Source organism: Mastomys coucha, unplaced genomic scaffold (assembly GCF_008632895.1).
Source record: "Mastomys coucha isolate ucsf_1 unplaced genomic scaffold, UCSF_Mcou_1 pScaffold22, whole genome shotgun sequence".
In the NCBI taxonomy this organism is placed as follows: Eukaryota; Metazoa; Chordata; class Mammalia; order Rodentia; family Muridae; genus Mastomys; species Mastomys coucha.
The window spans coordinates 28,560,886-28,568,016 of NW_022196905.1; the positions used below are offsets into that span (position 1 = coordinate 28,560,886).

Below are 7,131 nucleotides of genomic sequence, written 5' to 3' on the forward strand. Positions count from 1 at the left end.
GAAAATGGGAGCTTCTGCGGGAAGAAATGCAGAGGCAAACTGTCTATACACAATACTGGAGTCTCGTTGGAAAGGTTTTAACCACAAAGAGTTAGCATTAATACTTCGGGGGGGGGTCGCTGGGCAGTGGGGGCACATGCCTTTAATCCCAGCACTTGGGAAGCAGAGACAGGCGGATTTCTGAGTTCGAGGCCAACCTGTCTACAGAATGAGTTCCAGGACAGCCAGGGCTACAAAGAGAAACCCTGTCTCGGAAAACCAAAAAATAAAAAAATAAAATAATGATAATAATAATAATAGTAATAATAATTCGGGGATCACAACAATAAAGTAGAAAGTTTTATTTCGACCAGAGCACAGTGAACCACGACTTGAACCAAACGAAGGTCAGTGGCAACGGCAGGTCTTAAAATCACGATATATTTGACACTCTGGTAGCAAACTCTCTGGGTTGGTTTTTGTTTGTTTCTGAGTATCCAGTTATGACACCTTAAGAGCTCTAATAAAACATGCCCACAAAAGTACTACTGTTTTTAAAAGATGGGGTAACAGATAAGGGTATATTTCAGATTTAACGTTTGCCTCGTAGGACTGAGGCCTTGGGTTTTATCCGCAACATCCGAAAAATAAAGCTACCAATCCCAGCTCGACGACCGGCCAAGCACCTCCGCCCCCACCCCGGCACGAAGCCTCAGCCTCCCCGCACACCCTGCGCCCGGGCCCAGCAGCCTCTATGGATGCCTCAAGCAGGTAGGAGGAGGCTAGCGGCGGCCCCGCCAGTCGCGAACACAAGCCCCTTACCTCAGGAAGCCCCCGCCACTGCTCCCGGCCAGCCTCCAACCGCGCGCGCCGCAGTGCCTCACGGGAGCGCCGGAACGCGCACGCGCAGACTGCAACTCGGCAAAGTCTGCGCAGGCGACGAGGTATCCCGGAGAAGGCGAAGGAGGAACCGCGGACCAGCCCCTTTCAAGGAGCCAGGGCAAAATGATTGGTTCTCCTGCCAGACGCGCCGCCCTTTAACCCCGCCTCTAGTCCGCGGTCCTTCCCGAGAGGCTCAAGAGGATTGGTTTTCTCACCAGAGGTTCTGCCCTCGCTCCGCCCCGCCCCGCCCCGCCCCGCTCTGGAGTTGGAGTCTGGGTCTCTTTCGACTGCTGGCTGCTACAGCCATTTGGACCTGTCTAGTTCAGTTAGGCCTCCTGTCCCAAGTATGGCTTGCAGTCTTTGACACCACTAGGAGACCGGAAGCTTGAGGCCGAACAGACCCCTCTTTCCCCTAACCGTCTCTTACCATCACCACCACTGGTAGGATGATCCTGCGTGGTGCTAATAACAAGGTCAGTAGCCGGTCCTTATCAGGTCTCTTGCAGGGTAGGATTGTTGGCTATAGAGTCTTTTACAATGGTTATTTAGCAAACACCACTTAACTCCCTAGGCCTCGATGACTTCCAGGCAAAAGCTGACTTCCTCCAAGATCCCATCTTCAAAATGGCAAGGTGTAAAGTACATCAGTTTTGGAATGCATTTAACTCAGACATACCGACATCCTGAGGACGCCCACCGTCATTCAATGAAAGACAGAATGCTGAACTAAGGCTAAGTGTGATGCAAGCCTAGCTAATGCCCTGTGGTCCCAGAAAACCAACCTTTGGAGTTACAGTTGGCATTGGTAACAACTTGTCTGCATAATCTGTTCATTTTTTTCTAACAGACAGCATTTGCAATTTACCAATCTCTTGTAAGCTGACATATAAATTCGCAAGGTGTGGGCTTTGATCATTAAAAAGTAATATTCCCCTCCTCCAGTCAGAAATAGGGTGATGTATCAGACAGGGGTCTAGTCTAGTTACTACTAGGTAGAATTCTTTTTTTTTTTTTTTTAAGATTTATTTTATTTATATGAGTACACTGTAGCTGTCTTCAGACACACCAGAAGAGGGCATCAGATCTCATTACGGATGGTTGGGAGCCACCATGTGGTTGCTGGGAATTGAACTCAGGACCTTTGGAAGAGCAGTCAGTGCTACTAACCACTGAGCCATGTCTGGCCCAGGTAGAATTCTTTCTGTACTCTTTATCCTCCCCCAACCCCCGGGGATTATTTGTTTTGTGAGACAATGATTTGCTTCACTGCCCAGGCTGGGCCTGAACTCAAGATCCTCCTACTTCAGCATCTCCAAGTGCTGGGGTCACAGGTATGAATCATCATGCCCAGCTATTAATGTTTTCAAAGAGAGAAAAACTAATGTTCTAGGCAGATCATTTAAATTCGAGTTGAAGAAGACATGTACTATTAATTCTTATTTAACTTTTATCCTCCTTTTGAAAATCAATAAAACCTGAAAGTAAATAAAAACAAACAGTACAGGGGAAAGGTTCTCAGAATGGTGCCTAATGTGGTTAGGAAATCAGGGGGTTGGCCCAGGAGGACCCCAGATGCCAAACTGGAGGTAGGGGCTCAGCAGAGAGCTGGCGTTGAGTGGGGTTTGGTCAGAGGAAGTGCAGGCAGTACTTTTGGGAAATTTTGCTGAGGAGGCAAAGACTGAGAGAAAAAGAGCCAAGCAACACAAGATGAGGGGGTGGGAATGCAAGGCTGAGAGGGTTTTTGGTGTTGTTTTGTTTTAAAGTGGGAGGAACTCGAGGATATTTATAGACTGTGCGGAAGAGCTCGGAGGAGACAGAATTAAAGATGCCAGAAAGACAAAGGGCTACTTTGCAGGATGAGGTTCCCCCCAGGCACAACCTGGAACCCATGAAAACCCACTATTCTTAGTGATTCCTGGCCCCCAGCTCTCCATCTTGAATTGCTGACCACAGTTACTTGTTTGAAAGGTGTGTGTGAGGCCATAAAAAGCCATGAAAACATAAAGATTAGAACAGGATCAGCTCCCTGAGTACTAACAGCAAACACAATGAGGTTAATTATACAGAACTGGAAAGTTTTCTTGGGATTGGATTAGAAACTTAAGAAGGCAAGTATGTTAAACTTATTTCCAAGACAAGCTTGCTTTCTTCTACTCAAAATCAGTTGTGGTTTTAGTGGGGTCAAAAGGTAAAGGGAACTGAGGAGCTACTCGTCCATAAGCAAACCTGTGAGAATGTAATGGATAAAACAAACCTAAATGCAGGACCATGACTCTTTTCTGTTGGCCCTACTCTCCTGTCATCAATATTAAAAATTATTTGATGATTTATACAGTACTTTTCAGTTTTAAAACTTTTATACAACTGTGATGTTAAAGGTTGTTTTTGGATGCAGTTTAATGGAAGTAAAGAGATCTATTCTCCAGACAACATGGAGGAGGAAGTGACAGCCTCAGACATGTGTTAGCTTGATTCTGCAAAAAAAATTTGTAAGTCACAAAAGGTCTGAGAAAGCTGGCACTGGAAAATTAGGAATGGGTAAAGGCAAGGGAGACCCAGGAGCTGGCAGAACCCTGGGGGCCATCGGCCAGCGAGATGTGGTCTGGCAGCTTCCTCCGAGTGGTCTTATTCTTCCAGAAGAAAATTGACTTTTCTTAAGACCATGGAGTTGGGGGAGGGGAGATTTGCTTTTCATTGTATTTACATTCATGTGATGAAGGGGAAAACTCAGTGCCAAATTCAGAAGCATTTGAGTCTACACCACTAGGAGGGGGTCACCATAGTGGTGGGTAGAGACTGGGTTTGTAGATGGAAACTGGTAACAAGTGGCCTGGCAGAGTTTAGGGGTCTGAGGAGTCCAGGACCTTGGGTCAGTTGAGGAGGAACTGGGATGAGAGCCCATCCTGCCCTGCAGCTCCCTTCCTAGGCCAGTGGCCTAACTCTGGAACAATCCAGAGCTCCTGTGCCCTAACTTTCTGGCTAAAGATTGGGAAAAGAAGAAGACATAAAATGTCCCACTAGCAGTTAGTCCAGATTAGCTCAGACTCTAATTTATACAGCCATCATCTCAACAAAAGTGGACGAAGGAACAAAAGAGGAAAGGGGACAAAGGGCTCAGGGACCATTTGCAGAGGAGACTGGGCTTGAACCAACCATGAGATCCAAAATGTACTGGTAAGGACAAAGGGCTGAGCAGAAGGTAGGCTAGGCTGGGGTGAAGGCCAGGAGACAACAGCATCTGAGTTTAACTCTGGGGAGGAAGAGGATGAGGAGCAGAGGGGCCATCTTGGAACCACTCTTGCAAGGGTTAGGATTCATGCAGGGGTCTCAGGTAGGGGCAAACATGGAGGAGCAGAGGGATAGGCTGTGTGTGTGTGTGTGTGTGTGTGTGTGTGTGTGTGTGTGTGTGTGTGTGTGTAAGGACTGGAGTCAGGTCAGAAAAACTACGGAAGGAGTACCATATCTGAGCTTTCAGTTTCCTCACCGTAAGATGGACCCTGCAAGACTGTAGTAGGTGCTAATTATGCAAAGTGTTTAGCACAGACCCCTGGCACCCACTGCTTCCAATAGGAAGTGGTGGCAGGGAGAACTAAAAAACACAGTATTTGGAATTCAAGTGTTCACATTGATATCAACACCTAAATCATACCAATTCTGAGGTGCTGATTGTGTTCAGATCAGAAAACCCCCTTTTCTGAGTTAACTTCAGCTGCCTCTAAGGCTGCCCATCCCTTCCCCTGTACCCAGCAGAAGGCAGGGAAGGCAGGGACACACATTTCAAGAATCCAGAGCTGGTTGTTGCCTGCTGGGAAGATTAATCCCTCTCCAGGTTTCATGGTTCCACATTAAAACTTTGTAGCAGGTACCACTAGGCTATCTGCAATGGGCTCTACAGAGAGTTCAGTGTGGTAACACCATGCTCTCTGGAAGTCCTGACCCACACTTTCTGCGGTATTCAAGGTGGCAAATCCTTGAAGGACGAACATCGGGGTGCTCATCAGTCTGGGAGGACATTGAGCCCTCCAAGAACCAGAACCAGGATTCCTGCCAATGCGCTGGAGCCTCCCTGTAGGCAGTGGAGTATCAGCAACACCATCCTGTTTTCTCTCCAGTGTGTGTTCTAACAACCTCACAGCTGCTCTGAGGGCAAATGAGAACCCTAAATCCCCATGAAGCACAGCTGCCCACACTTCCACCTCAGCAGTGTAGGTCTTGAGGGCAAATGCTAGGCCTGAGTCAGCTTAAGGATGCCAGGACAGACCCAAAGAGGCATCCTTAAGGTGTAATCTGGAGACCCAGCAAATTCTCTGCAGAGGGCATCTAGCCAGCAGAGCACCCGTAAGGACTGAGCTATGTTTGGGCCTACAGTGTCCTAGTCCAACAACAAGAACACCTGGCGTAGAGTAGACTGTATGGTACTTCCACCCAAGCCTTCACACAGCTGCTCAGCCTCCCAGGAAATGGAGATCATGGACATGTGAAGGTTGCTTCCCAAGGGCCAGGATGACCCTGGCTCCAGTCTCTCTCTAGTTTCAGCTAGAGAGAAAGGAGCAAAGCAGAGAAATAGAAAGAACTAGAAACCAAGAAATGAGGTATAAAAATCTGTATTTATATTACAATGACAGAATGACACAGCACAGCCCCATCTGTTAGACAGGTGGGATGGGGTCCCATTCCAGTCTGCAGCTCAGGTCTCATAACTCACCCACTGCACTGGCACCAGGCCCCTTGTGTAGCCCTAGACTCTGGCACGGAACCTGCCCTAGTGCCCTAGTTTAGAGGCCTGAGAATTTGCTTGCTGGCCTGGGATCAAGACCCTCTGTGCAGGCACAAGGGGTGAGAGGCTAACTGACCCACCAGAGGCAGGGAAGGCTTGGGGCACACAGAAAGGTAGGGGCTGTCCAGCCACAGTTTGGTGCATAACTCCATCTGCCTAGAAAGGCAGGCTCAAGCACCTGCAGGTTAGAAGTACAGAGGCAGGCCCTAGGGCCCATATAGAGACAAAACCTCTGCGTCCTCTCCTGCTAAACCAGCTGGGCCTGCAGCAGGATGGTAGGTCTGGTACATCTGGTCCACCTCCTAGTAAAGAGGCCCAAGCCTGAGCCTAGAGTTCCAGACTCTGTTATGGAGCACCACATGGCTCACATGGACAGGTGCAGGTGGAGGACATAGCAGCAGCTATTTTGGTCCAGCTTTCTTTCCACAGACACACAATAGCCTCGGCTGAATCTGTGGCTACCAGTAATGGCCATACTGTGCAAATGGTAGAGAGCAGGAGAGGAGTAATAGATATGTAACTCTTAGCACCAGCCCCCATGCCTTAGGACCACCCCTCACATGCCTGCTAGTGGAAGGGGCAGCTGGCTAGCACCCCTGGGTGACCGAGGAGGCCAACTCCCAGGCTACATGGGATCCATAGCCTGAAAAGGCAAAGGGCTGAGCTGCCACAAAATTCAGCCAGGGAGGCCAATCTGGTCACCAGGAGTGGACTCTGCTGTCAGAGGTGGAGTAGAATCTGAGGTGCTGGACATGGAGCGGGGAATTGATGATATAAGAATTCAGGGCACATCAGGAACCCTGGAGTTCTGGGTCCTGAAGCAAAGCCTTTAAACAGAGCCCTGTGCTAAGGGTGGGTGTGCTCAAGACAAATGCCTGGGGGGCGTGCTCAGGCAGACACTGAAGCCCCCAGTTGGGCAGAAACTGTTGACAAAACCAGCTTACTAGGATGTTGGCTATCTTTCTGTTGCAGGGACTCCTACCCAGTCCTGCTGTCCACCTGTCACTTTGAGTACCCAGAGAGCAGGTTCTATGCCAGAGTTGTCTCCAGGAACCTCATTCTGCCCATCAGTAGGCCACTCACCCTACAATGCTCATTGGCATGACTGAAGATAAACAAGAATTTCCCCACAGTTTGGAAATTGTTTACAAGTGCACCAGAGGAGGTGGCAGGTGCTGCTGTGGGCCAGCCCATGGACACTACCCAAATATTGCTGTGTGATGCCCCTAGAAGCAAGGTCTTCTAGTATTGAAAGGCCAACAGGTGCCCCCTGTACTACTTCCAGAACTGTGTATTTATAAGCTGCCCATGGCCGACACTCCAGGCCCTATGCTAGCAGGCCTGCTGTCCCCGAACTTTCAGGCACAGCCACCCTGCCAGTTACCATGGAGGCACCACTGGAGGCCAGGTCATGGCCCTGCAGGATACAGGGATCAGCCATGTTCCTCCTAGGAGGGCACAGCTGCTGGGAGGAGCTACCTGTAGGAAAGCGG

General features: G+C 49.2%; 2 protein-coding genes and 1 long non-coding RNA gene across 8 annotated transcripts in view; 1 reads left to right on the forward strand and 2 right to left on the reverse strand.

The window, feature by feature from the left end:
* The window catches only part of Haus3 (HAUS augmin like complex subunit 3), a 17,807-nt gene extending 16,909 nt beyond the window's left edge, over positions 1–898 (reverse strand). The window contains exon 1 of one of the 3 annotated variants that reach the window (XM_031341038.1): positions 802–898. The gene's annotated coding sequence lies outside the window, so the exon portion shown is untranslated. The remainder of the gene's footprint in view (positions 1–801) is intronic. The other 2 variants (XM_031341036.1, XM_031341037.1) reach the window with 2 other exon arrangements.
* The window catches only part of Poln (DNA polymerase nu), a 146,714-nt gene extending 145,784 nt beyond the window's left edge, over positions 1–930 (reverse strand). The window contains exon 1 of one of the 4 annotated variants that reach the window (XM_031341031.1): positions 802–930. The gene's annotated coding sequence lies outside the window, so the exon portion shown is untranslated. The remainder of the gene's footprint in view (positions 1–801) is intronic. The other 3 variants (XM_031341034.1, XM_031341032.1, XM_031341033.1) reach the window with 3 other exon arrangements.
* Positions 877–1,799, forward strand: LOC116069979. The gene is made up of 2 exons (XR_004110237.1): positions 877–1,334; positions 1,433–1,799. It is a non-coding gene; the product is annotated as an uncharacterized LOC116069979 (long non-coding RNA).
* The last annotated feature ends 5,332 nt before the right edge of the window (positions 1,800–7,131 follow it).